Source organism: Pinus tabuliformis, chromosome 3_2, assembly GCF_031772625.1.
Source record: "Pinus tabuliformis cultivar Carrire ecotype Pingquan chromosome 3_2, CPIR1, whole genome shotgun sequence".
NCBI lineage: Eukaryota > Viridiplantae > Streptophyta > Pinopsida > Pinales > Pinaceae > Pinus > Pinus tabuliformis.
The window spans coordinates 75,571,914-75,589,974 of record NC_142302.1 but is presented as its reverse complement, the minus strand read 5'-3'; the positions used below and the strand labels follow the sequence as shown (position 1 = coordinate 75,589,974).

The window sequence follows — 18,061 nt, the reverse complement described above, 5'->3', positions numbered from 1 at the left end:
TTTGGCATCTGGTGTTGGTAGTGCTGACTGTTGCATTAAGTTTTGGAATACTAATACAGGAGCTTGCATAAATACCATTGACACTCACTCTCAAGTTTTCTCATTATTATGGAATAAGCATGAGCTTGAGCTATTGACTTCACATGGATTTAGCCAGAACCAACTGACCTTATGGAAATATCCATCTATGGTTAAGATAGATGAGCTTACTGGTCACACTTCTAGAGAATTGCATCTGGCAGAGGTATTCATTCTATTGATCTATCGCTAAATGGGTTTGTGTTGACAGTCTTGGCCTTTTTGCTGACAGTTGTTCCTTTGTTTTGTATTTTCAAAGTCTAGATGGGTACACTGTTGCATCGGCTGCAGGAGATGAGACTCTTATGTTTTGGCAAGTTTTTGGATCTCCGGATACCTTAAAGAGGACCAAGAGTAAAGATGCGGCTGGTGCTTTTAACAGGTATCTGACGCATATCTGTTAAGCAGATTTTTCTCCTTTAGGAATGAGCACAGGGGTATAATCTACTTACATGGATTTAACCAGAACCAACTAACGTTATGGAAATATCCATATATGGTTAAGATAAGAGAGATTTACAGGTAACACATCTAGAGTGTTGCATCTAGCAGAGGTATTCATTCTATTGATCTATTACTAAATGGATTTTGTGTTGAAAGTCTTTGTTTTTATGCTGACAGTCTTTCCTTTGTTTTTGTGTTGACATAGTGAAAATTTTTCCCTTGTATTTGGTAAGTATTTGAAGCTCTTGATACCTTAAAGAGGAACAAGAGTAAAGGTGCGGCTAGTACTTTAAACATGTATTTCAAGCAGATTCGTTAAGAAGATTTTCCGCTTCAAGAATCAGCACATGGGTGTTATCTGCGGTATAATAATAATTTCTTACACTAAAAATATTATAAATAAATAAGATATTGTAAGCCTATCTTGTTTAACATAATTGTTTTTCCTTCTTTATACCAGTTCTCTGATCATTCATGAATTCATTTTTAGTGTATCAAGAGGTTTGTGATTTGTACATGGAGATGTCGTTCTGGACATGTAAAATTCTGACATGGAAAGGGTAATATTCTCAGGTAAGAGCAGCGAATATACTCTGTAACATACTAATTTTTTTGTAGGAATAAATTATTACATTCCTTGCAATTCAAATAGGCATGGACTTATGTTATATTCAAGATAATGTAAGTCTATCTTGCTTATCATATCTGTTTTTCATTTTTATTCAAGGTCTCTGACCTATCAGAAATTCATTTAGTTTATTTAGAGGTTTGTACAAAGCGACATATTAAACAAACAAAATCATGTTCATGTATTAGGTATAGTAGTGAAGGATTGCATTGAAGAATTTGACCATTTTCTCTTTTCAGTTGAGTAAAGGACTACTTATTAGGTCAGAAGAGTGAATGTGATGTTATGAAAACTGTTTAGTGTTGGATAAATCCTTCAGCCAACCCCAATTTACGGCTCTATCTTCGTATATTGAACTTACAATGTTACACTCCCATTTTAGTTTCATGTTTTGTTTTTGGGGTTTTTTTCTCTTAATGTTTGTAATGGATAGATTTTGATATTTGAGCAAATGGCCCAGGTTGGGATTGAGAATTAGACAAGTTACAAATCCTCCCTTGTCTATGAATGGCTTTCTCTTGGAGTTAAGATGATTGAGATCCACTGTTGTATCTGTCTCTGCAGGGGTTCTGCCTTTTTGTCAGCTAGATAATTTTTCTTTTAATAAATATTGCTTATAGAAAATCTGATGCCCTAGGATATATCTATGTTGTCAATCACTTAGGACTTGCAAGTGGCCTCAGTCATGGAACACTGGTCTCTGCCTTAATTCAAGCCCAAGCCCTGAGTTCCTCACTGCTTGCCCCAAGACCTCCCTCTTGTGTGATGTTAGGATGTTATGTAGATAATTAAAAATTGACAGTTGTTGATTTTAACATTTGTATTTTTTATTTTAACTTTCATATCCTTATTTACAGTCTGTGGAGCAGACTTTGGATGCCCTTGAGCTTGTGGATGATTATTACTTCAATCTATTGGACTGGAGTGCCAATAATGCTTTATCAATAACCCTTAGTAATGTGGTGTATTTATGGGATGCCTCCAAGTGCACAACGTTTGAGCTCCTAATAATCAATGATGATGTTGGTCAAATAACTAGTGTTAAATGGGCACCTCATGGAAGACATATTGGTGTTGGTTTGGCTAATTTTATTGTATAGCTATGGGATTCTGCATCTAATAGACAGGTAGATTAAACTATTTTTTTTTCTCATATTTTTAGTTTCATTTTCTATTTGTAGATGCAATCTCATTCACTTGGTAATGTTTTTCAATGAACACAAGTGAGAGCCTTGAAAGGTCACCAATCCCGTGAAGGCGGGCTTGCTTGGAGTGGTCATATTCTTACAACTGGTGGCCTTGATGGTTTAATATTGAATCATGATGTCCACATCTGTGATTCAGTTGTTCAAAAATAGAGAGGACATGTGCAAGAAGTGTGTGGTTTGAGATGGTCTATGTCTGGCCAACAGCTTGCAAGTGGGGGGAATGACAATTTACTTCATGTATGGGACAAGAGCATGTCATCCTCTAATGGTGCAACTCAATATCTTCATCGTCTTAATGAGCATTGTGCTACAGTAAAAGCCTTGGCATGGTGCCCTTTCCAGAGCAATCTTTTGGCATCTGGTGGAGGAAGTGCTCACCGCTGCATTAAGTTTAGGAATACTCATACAGGAGCTTGCCTAAATACCGTTGATTCTCACTCTCAAGTTTTCTCATTATTATGGAATAAGCATGAGCGTGAGCTATTGAGTTCACATGGATTTAGTCAGAACAAGATGACCTTGTGGAAATTTCCATCTATGGTTAAGATAGAAGAGCTTACTGGTCACACATCTACAACACTGCATTTGGCAAAGATATTCATTTTATTGATCTATCACTAAATGGGTTTGTGCTAACAATCTTTCCTTTGTTTTGTATTTTCAGAGTCTAGATGGGTACATTGTTGCATCGGCTGCAGGAGATGAGACTCTTAGGTTATGGCAAGTCTTTGGAGCTCCTGATAACTTAAAGAGGACCAAGAGTAAAGATGAGGCTGGTGCTTTTAATATGTATCTCACGCATATCCATTAAGCATATTTTCCTCCTTCAAGAATGAGCACAAGTGTATTATCTGCTCACATGGATTTAGCCAAAACCAGCTGACCTTATGGAAATATCCATATATGGTTATGTTAAGAGAGCTTTAAAGGTCACATGTCTAGAGTGCTACATCTAGTAGAGGTATTCATTCTATTGGTCTATCGCTAAATGGATTTTGTGTTCAAAGTCTTTGTTTTTGTGCTGACAGTATTTCCTTTGTTTTTGTGTTGACACAATGACAATTTTTCCTTTGTATTTGGTAAGTCTCTGGAGCTCTAGATACCTTAAAGAGGACCAGGAGTAAAGATGCGATTGGTGCTTTACACATGTATTTCAATCAAATTCGTTAAGCATAGTTTCGTCTTCAGGAATGAGCACATGGGTATTATCTGCAGTATAATAATAATTTCTTGCATTGAAAATATTATAAATAAGGAAGATACTGTAAGCCTATCTTGTTTAACATAACTGCTTTTCCTTCTTTATACCTGTTCTCTAGCCATTCATGAATTCATTTTTAGTGTATCAAGACGTTTTTGATTTGTACATGGAGATGTCGTTCCAGACATATACAAGTTTGACATGGAAAGGGTAATCTTCTCATGTAAGAGTAGCAAATATACTCTATAACATAGTGATTTGGTTGTACGAATAAATTGTTACATTCCTTGCAATTCAAATAGGCGTGGACTTATGTTATATTGAAGATATTATAAGTCTATCTTGCTTATCATATATGTTTTTCCTTTTTATTCCAGTTCTCTGACCATTCATCAATTCATTTAGTTTATTTAGAGGTTTGTATAGAGGGGCATATTAAACAACCAAAAACATGTTCATGTATTAGGTATAGTAGTGAAGGATTGCATTGAAGAATTTGCCCATTTTTTCTTTCTAGTTGAGTAAAGGACTACTTCTCAGGTAAGAAGAGTGAATGTGATGTTCTGAAAATTGTTCAGTGTTGGCTAAGCAACTGTTACTGGATATATCTATTTCCAAAGGATCTGTATTTGGCTCTAACTAGAACATATAGCGCAGCCTATATACATGGGTATGGTGAACATTTCTTTTGGAAATTTAAATCTCAACTAGGGTTAGCAACAACCCGAGTATAAATTATTTTTCGCCCTACTCAAATAGCCAACAATTGAGGTTGTTCAAAACTTTCTCCCAGTCTTTTGGCCAGCTTCCAAATCATTGTGAGAGTCGTTTTTCTCTCTGCTGTCTCTATAATTTCTCTTTATTCATCTTTTTTCTCTTTTCCCATAAGAAAACCATGAAATTTCTAAGTATCCACAAGTTGCTCCAGAAGGTCCTTGTCTTAGTTTATCTTTAAAAACTTTTATCAAAAGATAGATATTTTGATCCCTAGAAGGGCCATTTTAATTTTTCTCTCACAGTAAGGAATTGTATAAGTCACTATAAGAAATATCTAGGTATTGAGTGCTCTCTTTTCATTTAGCTTTGATTGGGTTTGAAGATTATGATTGTGTACTTCGTTGCTTAATGTTCATTTGTTTATGGGACAAGAGATTCACTTTGATACAGAGATTTGACTGCCAAAATGTTAAAGTATTACATCTCTCTCGCTCTCTCTCTCTCTCTCTCTCTCTCTCTCTCTCTCTCTCTCTATATATATATATATATATATATATATATATATATATATTAAAGTTTTATCTTATTCTAATTTTTTTAATTTCCTTTTCTTGATAAGAGAAAAATAATGTTCTTAACAATTAAACCCAGTCAATAAGCTAACACCATACATATTTACACCATTTATAGTGAGTAAATGATAATTACTAATTGTATAAAGAAACATTACAAGTACCACTAAAAATAACATTATAAAATGGAGATGATATTACGAGGTTGTGCAATGTTATCCCAATGACAATGAGTCTACTCGCCATGGCTGTGTGAATGGCTATAGCCTAAGAGAACTTGATTCAGGTTTTGAAACTTACCTTGTATTTTCACTAGTATTCACGGCATTTTTTGGCTTTGAATGGGAACAAACGATGCTACCAACCAAAAATAGAGATGGTATCATCCTCAAAAATTATGTTTATATTAAAGAGTAGATTGATTTTGTTTTTGAGCCATTTTTATATTAAGAGTTTAATAAGTTTGCAGAATTTTAATTTTATTTCAATTATTAATTATTATAAAGAAGGTAGGGGTTTTTATTATATAAAGTAAAATGACTCTACTATTGCATTTGCAGGTGCTCCGAGGAATCAGGCAAGGAAAGGCAAGTGATAATGAAGAAAAACTAAGAGTGCACACATTTCTATTTCATGTAGGCGCTACATTTATTTTATTTTATTTCATTAAGTAGCTCTCTTGGAAATGGTTGAGCAATGGTATAAAACTTGTCTTACAGGAATTTATTATTTTATTCTTAACAGGAAGAAGGATGGGTGATTTGGTGTGCCTTCAAGAAATGATTAATTGCCCAGAGGCTACTGATAGAGACTTCTTTGCAGCTTCAGCTTGCTATGAAGTCAATCATAATAGTTCATTTCCTGAATTAGATTCATTGGATATGAAGCTTCCTCAGGAACTAGATCACCACCAGTTTGGATACCTATTGCAGCAATTCTCGGGTTGCAAACAGGAGATGGAGCCAACTCGAATTGTGAAAGTGAGTAGTGGAGAAGATAAGTTTGTAGGTCACCAATAGATTGAGAATTTCCAATCAATTGTAGATTCAAATGCATATACATTATTACAATTCTTTGTTATCAAGGAAGCCAATTCCAATTATACAAGGGTCTTGAAATTGTGGTTTAACAACTGGATATGAATTTAATTTCCACTATTTAATGTGATTGAAGCTTTGAATTTATATGTTATAGAGTAAACCCTCTTGTAGGATGGACAAATCTAGAACATTTTTCTTTTGCCTCATAATATGTCTTAAAATGAAGTTCCAACTGAGGATCCTACATGTTCAAATGACATGAATGTATTTTTAGAAAATATAAGTGTGTTTCCTTATTATTTTCAATGTTGCTTTCGACAATTGTTTTTTCATTTAGATTTAAAACGACTTCGTTGTTTGCTTTAGAAATAATGGATTTATTTATTTTTTATTATGTTGGCATCCATAAACAACAAAGATTTAAGGTAATTAAAATCACTATTTGGGAACTTTGAATGTTGAAACCACCTTAAAAGAACATTTAAAATGATTTTATTTATTTATTTTTAAATATTTTTTTATATTGTCTCTAGAGAGACATTAGCTTGAATTATGGACATGTGGTCTCTATAGAGACAATATGCTTTTAATCTGAAAAGACCAAAATGTAATTTTCTCTAAAGAGACAAAAATGAATGTGTCTCCCCAAAGACAAATGAAATGGTCTCTGGAGAGACAAATGAAATTGCCTCTTAATAGGCAATAATTCTTGTCTTTATAGAGACAAATTTTTAAGACAATAATTTTGAGACATTAAATTTTGAGACACCCACTTAAAGACAATATTTAAGACAATACACAAGTTTCTTTCTGTCTTAAGTTAAGACAATTGACTCAAATATTGTCTTAAGACCCCCCTACATGTAGTAGTGCATTAATTAAATTTGACCCTTTTATATTAGACATATGTAGTTGAATATGCAACTTGCAGAAGTCCTAGATGTTAGATGTAGGCTTGCATTGTTTGATTTGGTAGTTGGTGGATTTTGGGGGATAATGTTAGGTAAACTTGACTAGGGAAAAGAGTCGAAATTTATTGAGTCAAATAATAGTGGTTTTGGGGCATGTGGTATTGCGTACCCATGGTTTTATACTCATGGTATTGAATGTAATGGAGCCTATAAAAGGCTGGGAAAACTTCATTGTAATGTAGGCCAGGGAAGTGAGAAGGGAAGGCTCACCTGGCTGGGTTGGCCAGGTTTTGGAAAAAGCTAATGAAATTTCATTGGATTTTCCAATGAGAAAATGTTGTGCAAATTGTGCATTAAGTTTAATATCTATTCTTGTTATTGGTTTTCATTTTTCTTCTAAGTAAATTTCAGTAAATAAATTATTATCTCCGCAGTAAATTCTTAACAGTTAATATCAAAGCCCAATGTTGGCTTCAAAAGGATGCTTTTATTGCTAATTACTTTATTGGCCGGGTAAATGAAGAAAATCTGATCTGATGTACTAATGCAGATCTGGATCTAGATCTGGAATGTAATGGTTAGAAGAACCGAAAAGTGTATCCTATTATCAAGAAAAGGTAGCGTGAACAATGGGAGTAATCCTGTATGAATACGTTGTGAGGTTGAGACTGTAGAGGTAAATTTTATCTGACACGAGGCTATAGGTTGCTCTACGTCAAGGGAAAACCTTAGGTGATTCTGTTAGGAGTGAAAACTGATGGCCAGAAAGTGGGCTCGTTAACTCGTGACGGAAAGTAAGATTCGATAGACAATATGAAGCTCGAAGTGGCCGAGGTGGTAGCCGCAGTAAGTTTTTGATGATTCAGCCAGGTTTCAAGGTGTGAGAGCGCTCTCGCAATAGTCTTCTCCACTCAGGACCACATCTTCATGACTATTTCCTGCAACAGTGTTGTGGTGTTTGCTTTGAAAGATGTCTGCAGGAGTATTCGTGGTGAACCAAAATGGGGTCCAAGTTATGGCCATGATTAGATGGTCGATGAATGTGATGACATAATGTTTTCGATCCAAGAGAAGGATGCAATGTAGAGTTTTCCAAGACTATGAAGGTGCAAAATCTAGATTCTACCACTAATCTGGAGTTTCAAATGTTTTTTTTTTGGTTGATGTCAGAGACGCATAAGTTGGATGGAGCTGCTGAAAACAGAAAAAATGAACAACAATGAGAGTTTTGCAATGAAGAAATAGGTCCGGTGGGGCAAGCAGAGTAGATCACCATGCCTCTGTCCAAATAAATGAGATTTAGAATGTTGTCTTTGAAGCTCAATACAGGATAAGAAATTTTGTTGATCTTTCCACCTAGAAGTGGTCGAGAGAAAGGTGGTGGAAATCAACGTTCATATCTGCAAGAGAGAAATTGATGTCAGGTCGGAGATGAAGCAAACATGATTTTCATTGCATGGTGAAAGGAAGCATGTTATATTGGGTGCACATGCTGAATAACATCGTATGGAACACATGACCATTTGTTGAGAGCAAATCTGCAATGGTTGTTGGATTAGGTATGACTGAGAATTACTACCCAAAATAAATTCTGCCACTGGGTAATTTCAATTTGTCGATAGAAAATCTGCAGCGGCTATTGTATTAGGTATGACTGATAATTAGTACGCAAAATAAATTGTGCCACTGGGCAAGGTAATATTCATGAACTGGATCATGTGTGACTGGAGGGATGGGATAATGTTTCATGGTGGAGCATAACTCGGGCAGTAAATAGATGTGGCTGATATAACCACATGTATTGAATGTTCAAACCTCAATGAGGGAAACCATGAAAACTTGATTGTGGTCTATGGCTTGATTAATTCAAACCAATAGAGGGAATTATTAGCATTGATGGACAAGCTAGTGGTCATCCCATGGATGAGTTAGTGGTCGTGCATCTCCCTCTCCTCTCCCTTATGGTCGAGTACCTAAAGGTCCTTAACAGTCGAGAACCTACATGAATATCATAGTAGCCTTTAAAGGAATCTATGTTGGCCTTGGGAATGTTGGGTAATTCAATGGAGACCGAATGGGTAGAACTCTTTGTAGAGGGATTAAATTTGATGAAGAGCACTCAGATTTAGCTAGAGAATGGAAAAGAATAGAAACAAGGGATGATTTTTTTTTACTATAATAGAGTCTATTATTGCATGTAAATGAGCATAATGTTGTAAGTCCTCGTAAGGCATGCTAGGTAATTTGTTATACCTATGTAGTAGGTAATATAGGTAATAAATCAGGTTAAAAAATATGTTGGGTAAAAATTTTGATGGGGATAAGGGTTAGAGTGAGGGGGTTGTCTCACTTAGCAGTTTTGGTTGGATGTAGTCAAGGAGCCCATGTCAAGTTTAATTTGGGAATTGTTAGAAATTTCATTGAATTAGGTTTTCCCACGGAAAAAATTGTATGAATTGTGCATTATGCATAATGTTTATGCTTGTTTTTGGTTTGAAGTTTTATTCTCTTTAACTTTGGTAAATTAATTATTATCTCTACAGTAAATTCTTAACATATATAAGTGTTATCTTAATGTCAAGTTTAATGGGGGAATTGTTAGAAATTTCATTGGATTGGGTTTTCCAAGGGAAAAAATTGTGTAAATTACGCATTATGTATAATGTTTATGCTTGTTTTTGGTTTAATTATTATCTCTATAGTAAATTCTTAACATATAGAGCTGTTACCTTAATTTATCACAAAATTCACTCATTTCTAGCTCTCCAAGCTCAATGACCAAGGATATATTCTCCAAATGGGTACCTCACATGCTTGTGCCATTCCTTCAAACTATTGGCTAGCGATTTGAAGCTTCATGTCCTCATCCATATCAAGACATGTGTTGAAATAGATTAAGAGACTACGGACCCAAGAATTGATAGCGTCTCCATTCATTTGGCCTAAATATTTAGGAAATCTAAAGCATGTTCCTAGCCGCATGTATCTTGTAGGGCAATTTTTTGTTGCAAATTGATTAGATCATGGAGAGACATGGTCAAATCTTTGATTGGTGAGTCCTTAGTTGGGTCCTCTAATGTGGTTTCTTATGTGACACCATTTTTCATCCACCAAAATGAACAAAATGTATATCTTAGTGATGAGATGGCTCTAATTGCCTAGAGAAAGGTGCACTTGGAAGGGTGTGGAATTGTTGAGCTACAAGTCTATGAATTTTTTTTGAATAGATGGATGGTTCCTGTATAATCCCTGATAATGAGAAACAAAACGCTGAGATCATTTTCTCTAATACCAATTGATCTACATCTAGATCTAAAAATTATTAATCATACATGAAACAATGAAACAACACAAAGATAAACAATAATATCCTAAAAGGAATACCACCATTCTATTATTAGGGAGAGGTAACCTTTTATAATCAAGGAACCTGCTTATTAACTTGATTACAAATAGTTTTGCATGGAAACAAGAAAACATTATTTAGATATTGTCTATGCTTCCTCTCAAGGAGCAAGTTGATACGATGGGAAATTCAGAAAAGAAGCACGAGGAATAAGATTGATTGTATGTTCAATAGAGCATGTTGGCGGTAGCCCCATGGGTCGTATGAATACATCTGTGAATTGTTGAAGTAGGGCAACCATATCAGGGGGTACTAGATTAGTGAGGTTATATAGACATTTGACAGGGTGAATCAAATGCAAAGAGACACATTGGTTCAAAATAACGTTATTAATGGGAGCTTTTTTAGTAGGATGCTGTGTTGGTTTAAGTGAAGAGGATGACGTAATTACATAGGTGCAACCCTCATGCTACAAGTGATATTGGTGATATTTAGTATGAAAAATATCATGCCTGTTTGATTGATATGGAATTATTAGTAATAGATTGACATTAGCAAGAGGAGAAACATCACACGCTGTAGTATCTTGAAAAGGGCCAATATTAAAGGTCATTGCAGAATGTTGGGAGACAATAAGATGAGTGCTTTCCTTTTTCACCCAACAAAACTAATACAAGGCTAGGTGTGGAGTGTCTAGAAGGTTAAAGTGTCGAACCAAGTCTTGGGCCACAACATTATTTTGACTCCCGATGTCAAGGAAAAGAGGAGCCAATTCATGCTTGATCTGAAAATTATGGGTAAAAAGAGGTGCAATAGAGGTTCATTATATGCCATGAGGATGAGAGAGGGGTTGGCTTCAATAGGATTATTGAGAGAAACAACTATAGGAAGAGGAGGGGAATTTAGTTGCTCAACCTTGGTAAAAAGATTCTTTTTGCTACACATTTTTAAGTGCTCAAAAATCGGTAGAAGTATGTGAATTGATCTTATGGAAGGTACACATGTAGCTATTGTGAGGCCTACAAGTATTGTCTAAACATGCTAAGTTTTGGAATTTTGGCTGCAATCCTACGATTTTTTTTAGACAAATCTTAACTTTTGTTGTTTAAAATAGGTTTTTGACTGCATATATGGATTTGACAACCTGAAAAGTGTTTGGGCACTTGTATTGTGTAAAATTTACAGCTCAAACTTGGGATTCCAAATCCCTACCACATTCTAAACAATTTAAACAAGAAAATACACTAGAAAACATTTTAAACCGTAACACAAATAAGCTACAACATTAACTATTACTTACTATCCACGACACAACCTTCATTATAATATCACTAACTGTAATCACTTAATGTTCTCATGGTCATGATAGGTCTTGTTAGCACTCTAGGAAGCTCTCCTAGGTTTTAGCTCGGAGATGCTTCGAAACATATAAATCTTCAATATTGTTCTCTGAACAATTGGATTGGATTGGGGTTTGGATCAAGTCAGATGACCATTTCAACTCTATTTCACTCAAAACATGCATCAACACCCTTAGCTAGACAAGGCTTTCAACCACTAATTCTCAATAGATTATAGATTCAATGGATAGATGGAGAATAATGACTGTACTAGCAAATGCATACATAAACACATATGAATGGCTAGCTACAGAAAGCAAATGAACCTTACAAATCTAATTTATCAATGCAGAGATAAGATGACAGTTATTTGGTATTTGATACAGAAGAGAACATGAATAACCCATTCAATTGGAAGCTTAGAACAAAGGGAAAGATGGGGATTGAACATATAACAAAAAAAGAAGCTTGTATTACTGGATTGAAGATGAGACGCTGAGAGGAGCAGAGTCTTGACAGTCTCCAAAAGTTGAACCCTTATTACTTCTAAATTTCACCCATTTATAGGCTTTTTACAATGCCCCCCGGTCTCTCTGAGGCTCGAAGTGTCTTAATCTATCCCCTCTGGCTTCTAACTACTTGATGCCATGATTAGACAGACATGAGCCAGAGGTCTCTTTTTCTAACAACATAGTAACCGAATTCTGGTAAATTTGTCGCGCTGTCAAGTGGCTCACTTGTGCCAGCGATGCTCCATGATTGCTTCTGTTGTGGGCTACATCATGCTGTGACTTTTTCCCCTTCTGGCCATCTATCTCCCAAGCTCTATCTCCCGGCCTCCGTCTGGACGAGTGCTTTGGGCCTTTGAAATCCTTTAAACAGTCGCTCTCTGTTAACACAGAGAAATGCTGCAACACTGTGAAATTCCGCCAAAACTCTGTTTATTCTGGACTTCAAAAGTTCTTAAATATGGTCTATTTTCCTACCGGGTCCACCTTTGTAGCTATATCACATCTCCATCGTTGACCTGGGAGATCTAGATCCAATGGTTGTGATCCATTTTGGGTGGCTCTTTAGTACTAGAGTTAATCGCCCAATGAGGGTGGTTTTCTCTCTCCTCAGCCTGGACACGTGGCAGCGGTTGTATGGGATCGGACGGAACTTGGTCCAAACCACTTATTTCCTTTGGCTCTCCCAAAATCCTGCCTGTTTTGTGATTTCCCCTTTATAATGGAAAATACATTAAAATGTGAAAATCCTGCTTTATTAGACTTGAAATGGTGTTCAACAACATTAATAAACCCTATCGAGTTCGTAATGTCCCATCGGCGCTTCATCCTTTTTATTTCGTTTAATAAACGAAATACGCAAATACAAAGGAAATAGGCATTTCCGAGACTTCAATATATATGTATATCTATATATATATATATATATATATATATATATATATATATATATATATAATATGGTTCATAATGTTATCGGGTCCGATTGACTGTATCATACATATATATGTGTTTGTAGGCCCCACTCCGTTGTGTTTGTCGATTGCGATATCACGATGTGATTAATTGCAATCGCATATCACGATAACCCTAGGCCGTTTGGTGAGCGCTATGTTGTGTTGGCCGATTGTGATTTGACGATCAAATATGGACCATTGATCAGCTAGATCTGACGGCTGTTGTGCACTCATTTTTCAAGCCTCCGCTGCTCTGCTTTTCACTATTTTCTCTATGTTTTTCGTTTCCCAATAGTGTTTTTCTGCCTTTTGGAGGGATTTCTCTTACGATTATTTTGATCTTTTAAATTATTTTTAAAGACTTAGAGAGCTCTTGTATCCATTTGGATTGGCACTTCAGGGCTAACACAGATTATGGCCAAAGCAGAGCAAGAGGAGATGTGGCTGTCGGAGCTAAAACAGGGGAAATTTCTGCTAAAAATAGCATCCCTCTACCTTAGGGGCTAACACTGGCTCCTTCTAGGGATGAAAGCCTCCCTGTGAGGTTTCAAGAACTGCAGACTACTGCCTTTCTAGTAACAACCAAAACAACTTATTTCCTAGTGTTCCATTGGGCATGGAGTTTATTTGGATAGAAAACAAAAACTGAAAAAAAAACCTATTACAATATTAAGGCCTTAAGGCTTCATATGAGGTAAAGTTTCAAAAACCGCCCATTGATTGGGCCATCGAAAACACCTTCCCCTTCCAAATTGTGCATAATGAAAGTATTGTTCATATGAACTTGAGCAATGACAAACGATCTTGTCCATAAGGCATCAAATTTACCATGGTTGCCCTTCTTTTCCTTCAATGCATCCCATTTGAGAACCCAGTCACCAACTTGAAAACTGTCCATTTTTTCCTTTTTATCAAAGGTTTCTTTGATCTTCTTCTGATGAATTCTTGACTTCTCAACTAGCTTTCCTCTGATCTGTTGTAATTCAACCAAGTTACTTATTCTCCTCGCTATGTCATTCTCTTCATCCTGTTCTTCTTGCAAGAATTTGGCCACATGGAGAATCAACTGGATATGAAAAACAACATCAGTGCCATAAACCAGCTTAAATGGAGAATTTCTTGTGGACTTCTTGTTGGTAACTCTGTCAGCCCATAGTGCAAACTTCAACTTGGAATCCCAGTTCTTTTTGATGTCCTACAACAGTTTTTTGATTATCCTTACAAGACTTTTGTTAGATGATTCTGCCAGGCCATTTCCTTGAGGGTAATATGAGGTATAATTCACCAATTGAATGCCTATGGATTCACATATGTCCACCAATTATTCTTCCCTGAAAGCTGCTACATTATCAGTGACTAGTTTGGTTGGGCAACCAAATCTAGTGAAAATATTCTCATTCAAGAAATTTATGATAAGCTAATGATTAGCATTTTTAGTGGGTATGGCCTCAATCCATTTGGTGAAATAATCAGTCGCTACCAAGATCCATTTGTGATGGCCATTGGAATTTGGATTGATCTCACTTATGAAGTCCAAGCTCCACTACTAGAAGGGACCATTGACCTATACTGGCTTCAAGGGCAGAGATTTTAGTTGTTGCATTCCTGCAAACCTCTGGCATTTGTCACAAGATTTTACAAAAGAAAACACATAAGAGAACAGAGTAGGCCAATAATACCCAGCTCTCAGGATCTTGTGGGCCATAGTTTTGCAATAATGATGCCCTCCATAGATGCTAGAATGGAACTGGTGTGTGACTTCCATAGATTGTCCTTTGTCTAGACATCTCAAGAGGATCCCTGATGGGTCTTTCCAATAGAGCAGGTTTTTAGTAATGCATAATTTGGTCGATTTTAGCTTAATAGCTCGGGCTTGACTTGAGCTATGCCCTGGAGGGACTTCTAGCTTCTGCAAAAAATGAACTACACTGGAATACCATTCATAGATGGCTAGATTTTTAGCCAAAGACTGATTCTTCTCTTCCTCTTCTGCTGCTTCCTCTGTCTGCTCACCACCTGAATTTGAACCCATATAATTAATGTCTAACATACTGCAAATTTCCTCAGCCATAAGCTTAGCCAAGCACTGGCCTTTGACAAACTTGATCGGCTTCACCTCTATGTTGAACTCTATGATTTTTTCAATCCATTTAGCTCTCTCTCCATCAATATTTGGCTGAGTTAGAACATCTTTTACTGAGGTTGACGGTACATATGCAGTCACTTTGGAATGCAAAATATAAATTCTGAATTCCTTTAAAGATTTTATCAGAGCATAAGCTTGTTTTCTAATAAGGTCATACCTTAGTTCAACATCCCTTAGAAGTTTTCTAAAAAAGGCCATAGGGTGCTTTACACCTTCATCATTTTTCTGCAATAGAACTGTTGCAAGTGTACCATAAGAGGCAAAAGAGAAGATATAAAACTCCATAGTATAATCTAGGCTGATTAGAGTGGGAGCTTCCATGATAGCTTGTTTGATGGCTTCAAAAGAGCTTCTTGCACCATCTATCCATTTTATTTCTGATCCTTTCTTCAGCATGGAAGAGATGTGCTTCAGTAGCTCTGCGAAGTTTGGAATAAACCTCCTGATAAAGTTAATCTTACCCAGGAAAGATTGAATGTCCCTTTTTGACCTTGGGATGGACAATGTCTGAATTGCTTGAACTCTTGCTGGATCGATCTTCACACCTTCAGCAGAAACAATATGTCCCAACAGTTTGCCTTCTTCTAGAGAAAATTGTGACTTCTTTGGGTTCACAGAAATTCTAAACTATCTGCACTTTAGAAACACCTTCTTCAAATGCTGCAAATGGTAGTTGGGATTGCTGGAAAAGACTGTTATGTCATCAAGGTAAATAAGGACAAACTTGTCCTTCTCTCCCACAAAGGCTATGTCCATCGCCCTCTGAAAAGTAGCCCCAACATTCATTAGTCCAAAAGGCATCTTGGAGTACATGAAAGTTCCCCAAGGAGTAGTGAAGGCTATCTTTTCCTGATCTTTTGGATGTACAAAAATCTAATTTTAACCTGAAAATCCTTCTAGGAAAGACATGACTCTAGCCCTTGAAACTTTTTGCAGCAAGTGTTCCATCTTAGGCAGGGGGTAGTTGTCTTTTTTAGAGCATTTGTTCAGATTCCTGAAGTCAACACAAACCCTAATTTCTCCATTCTTCTTTCTTACTACCACAAGGTTAGCTATCCACTTTGAATACCTTAGGGGAACTATGATCTTGGCATCCAACAGCTTCTTGATTTCCTTTTCAATCAAAGGCAATAAGAGAGGGCTAATAGATATAAATTCCTGCTTAAAAGGGATGGTGTTCTTCTCTAGCAGAATATTATGCTGAATGATGTTGGTGTCATAGGTCTTAATATCATTGTATTCTCAAGCAAAAATATCAGCAAATTGTTTCATCAGGGTGCAATACTCGGAACTTTGGGCAGAAGAAAAGTGAGTGGACAGATTTATGTACTTTGGATGGGCTGGACTCCTTACATTATGTCTATGAACAACAGACTTATTTTATTTTTTGGCAGGCTTAATCATTATGATCAAACAAATTCTCTAGGGGAACCAATCCTTTGGGTATATAGTTACTAGGCAACTGGAGAATGCTTTCCCGGCCAATCTCATCCTTTATCTTAGACTAGTTGCATTCTTCATTGGTTTCACTGTCTTGGTCAATGTGCATTTCAGAAAATTCATCAATGACTTGTAAAAACCTATTAATTTCATCATCATCTTCAAAAGCTTTCCAGTATTTGACATTGTCTGGTAGAGATGGTCTATATTTCACCTGAACTTCATAAGTCAATTTAGAAGGCAAAGGAGGAATAAACGTGCTAGCAGACACAACAAGAGAATTAGCAAGTTGGTTCTTCATTATAGTGATGTAAGAAATGCTGAAACTATTAAAAGAATCCTTGAGCTTCCATACCTCATCTCTGTATGCTTTCAACCTTGGATGCTTTGCTTGGAAAGTTTTGTTGACCTGTTGAATGATAAGGTCTGCATCTCCAAACACCTTCAAACCTTTGATGCCCATTTCTTTAGCAGCGTTTAAGCCCAATATCAAGGTTTCGTACTCTGTTGTGTTATTTGTGACCTGAAAAGTTAATTTGAAAGATAAATGAATGCATTCCTATGTGGGGGACACAAGGACCACACTTGTCCCTATAGCTTCCTTAGAGCAAGCTCCATCAAAGAACATGTCCCAAATTTGTGGGGCTTCTTCTTTTGTGATCTGGCAAACTGGTTTCTTAAGCTGTGTAGAGGCCAACTGGGATTCTTCAATAAGAAGAATACAGGCTCCAAAATTAGTGTCGACAGTAGAGATGGGATGATTAGTGGGATTCCTTTCATCACTGATGATATAATCCAACTGAGCTTCTCTGTATAATGTCCTACTCTCACCTCCAAAAACTTGGACAATAGCACAGGATAGATCATTTTGCAATGTTCCACCTAATCTCTTGATCCAACCTCTGCAGAGCAACATGCCAAACTTGGGGGGTACATCTGCTACCACAATATCCATCACCATGCTCTTCATGGGCAGCTGAGACAAGGTGATGGCTAGGTCTTTAATTAATCCCAAACATTTAACTTTTCTAGAGTCAAAAGAAAACAGGTCATGATAAGACTTGGTAATGTCAAGACCCAACTCATCCATGATAGCCTTGGGCATTAGATTATGGCTGGCTCCTATGTCCAGAAGGCAGTTGTGAAGGATTTTATCATGGATAGTCAAAGATACATAGAATGATGGGGAGCTGTCATCGCAATTTTCAATCATTGGGCTGAGAACAACAGTTGGTTTGTTGTCTTGCAGATTTACATAGTCATTGGAGGCTTGGATGGCTTTAGGCTCAAGGGCCTCGAGGATAGATATCTTGAAGGACTAATTTTTTACTAGTTCAGTCAGAGGTATAGGTATGCTTAGCTTCTGAATTTTTGATTTAAAACTGAAAGGAGAAGGAGACTTACCAAGGCCTCTTACCTCGTGAGCTGGAGCTTTGAGGATGATGGGATCAACTGTCGGTCGTTTCTAATTTTTATTTTGTTGTACTTGGGGGAAAATAGCTCTTTGAATAGGAGTTTCCTTGGC

The 18,061-nt window shown here is 36.5% G+C and overlaps 1 pseudogene; it reads left to right on the top strand.

Moving 5' to 3' along the window:
* Positions 1-1,176: 1,176 nt before the first annotated feature.
* On the top strand, positions 1,177-5,867 carry LOC149179919 (cell division cycle 20.2, cofactor of APC complex-like; annotated as a pseudogene).
* Positions 5,868-18,061: the final 12,194 nt, after the last annotated feature.